This window comes from Chinchilla lanigera, unplaced genomic scaffold (genome assembly GCF_000276665.1).
Source record: "Chinchilla lanigera isolate Chin_1 unplaced genomic scaffold, ChiLan1.0 scaffold00059, whole genome shotgun sequence".
NCBI classification, from domain to species: domain Eukaryota; kingdom Metazoa; phylum Chordata; class Mammalia; order Rodentia; family Chinchillidae; genus Chinchilla; species Chinchilla lanigera.
Window position 1 is genome coordinate 9,153,721 of NW_004955460.1, and position 2,185 is coordinate 9,155,905.

The 2,185-nt window shown below is 59.7% G+C and overlaps 1 protein-coding gene across 1 annotated transcript in view; it reads left to right on the forward strand.

Moving 5' to 3' along the window:
• Window positions 1-1,992: 1,992 nt before the first annotated feature.
• The window catches only part of Mafk (v-maf avian musculoaponeurotic fibrosarcoma oncogene homolog K), an 11,579-nt gene continuing 11,386 nt past the window's right edge, over window positions 1,993-2,185 (forward strand). Inside the window, exon 1 of the mRNA XM_005397809.2 lies at window positions 1,993-2,176. The gene's annotated coding sequence lies outside the window, so the exon portion shown is untranslated. The remainder of the gene's footprint in view (window positions 2,177-2,185) is intronic.

Here is a 2,185-nt window from a genome sequence, read left to right on the forward strand (position 1 = left end):
GAGGCTGAGGCAGGAGGATCACCATGAGTTCAAGGCCAGCCTGGGCTACTTAAGTGATCTCAAGGCCAGCATGCACTACATAGCAAGACCCAATCTCAATAAACAAACAAACAAACAAACTATGTAGCCTATAAATATGGGCTGGCTTCAAGCTCAAAGCAATCCTCCTGTCTCAGCCTCCCGAGGGCTGGAATTACAGGCGTATGCCACCACACCCAAGCCAATTTTATTTTTTCATAAATAGTCATCAAGTTGTTCCAGTATTACTTGTTTAAAAGTCCAAATTCATGACCCTGTATAAAGCCCATTGTAAAGTCAAGAAACTCGATTTAAAGAAATTAAAAGAAGGTAACCCCTCCTTCAGAAAAGGTTATGACTTCATGTGACCTGGGGCCTCCAACTTTCTGAGACAGGGTCTCGCTAAGTCAGTATCTTACTCAGGCTAGGCTCAATCTTGCAATCCTCTTGCCTCAAATTCCCTGAGTGCTGGGATCACAGGGGTGCACCACCACACCGGGCTCAGTGTTGCCTACTTCTGCCTCTGGAGTTCAGGGAGCTGCTAAGATAGTGCTTTGATGATAAACCCTTAATGTGAAAGCCCAGGATGGCACTAGAGAAATGACTCAGGGGAAGCTGAAGGATCCCCACCCATTGGGAGAGATCCTGCAGAGAGGAGGACCTAGGACCAGCCTGCTGGCAAGGACAAAGAGAAACACCTTTTCATGTCCCAAAAGGACCCCTCGGAAAACATCGTGGGCTGGTGGGCTGTTGCTGCCCCTGCCCTGTTGATGTGTTTACCAGCAGCTGCTTGGTGGAGGGAGGTCGCAGCACAGGGTGACTGGTGGTCCCCAGCGTGCCCAGCAGGAAGGGCCGCCCTGCTGGCCGCTTGGGGAACAGCACTGGGAGCTAGGGCTGAAGGCCACTACAAGCTCTCCACCCACAGACTCACCTGGAGACCCACAGGCTGCACTTGCCCCCTAGGGTTCCCACGTTGTGCCTGGCTCCCCGCGCCCCCCCCCCAGCGCCCTGGACTGGGGGAAATAGACTCCCCAGAGGAGCGCGCATATGTGTGTGCGCATGCTCACACGCGTCCCTGCTGCACCCTCCTCCTGAGCAGTTAAACCAGCGTGGCTTCATTAGGCAGCTCCTGCTGAGGGGGACCCAGAAATGTGGTCAGCCCTCCTGACTCTAGGACTCAGGGGGTCATCCCCGGTTCTGTCCCTCATCTGCAGCAGGAAAAAGAGGGGGCTCCCCAAGGGCTGGCCCCAACTGGGGGCCGCTGTCAGGATCTGTACCCCATTTCAGGCCTGCCTTCCCTGGTGCTTTCCCGGGGGGCAGGACCCCCTGACCTTGGACAGAGGCGGTTGGTAGACAGCCATCTGTTTTTAAATCTTTCCATTCTCATCTTTCAAGAAGAGGAATAGTTCTCCTTCACCCTGGCTTGGTCAAAGGTGGGGAATCAGTGAGGGTGGCCAGGCCTCCTTCTCTGAAGGCCCACAGAGTGGGTGGTGTGACCTGCACGGGTCCCCAGAGCCCGGCCCACTTGCCCCTTGACCTGTGACCTGGAGAAATGTCAGCGAGCTTGGTTCCACGCCTTTTGCGCGTGAAACACCCCAGAACGATGGTAGGTGACTGGGTATGGGAGACACGGGTGCCTAGTGCCCAGACTGCGCCTGTAGTCTGTGAGAGTCCCGGGAGCCCTCGCGCCCCAGGCCATCCCCCCCCCCCCGCCTGGGAAGAACGCAAGGCCTAGGTGCGCCTCGAGGAAGACAGGGCCACCGTGCTGACTCGGCAGGCCGCTGCACGTGCTTGGCAAAAAGTGGGCGACTGGTCCGGGGAGGAGAGAGGGGCGGAGGCCAACTAGGGGCTGGGACAGGGGCGGGGCATGACGCGTGTTGGGGCGGGGCCAGTGCGGCGGGCGGAGGGGGGCCTCAGAGCGGGGCTCGAGGGGCGGGGCTAACGCGGTGGGGTGGGGCCTGCGCGCGCTGACGCGCGATCCCGGAAGCGGTGTCAGTCTGGGAGCCGGCGGCGGGCAGCGGGCGGCGGGACTTGTTGTTCTTCACGAAGTCGGAGCGCTAGCGCGGGCGGAGGCGCCGTCCGCTGGGAGCGCGAGTGGAGGAGCGCGAGGGGAGCGCGTGCCCGCGAGGAGGCGCCGCGCCGCGGTCCGCGACGCCAGGTGAGGGAG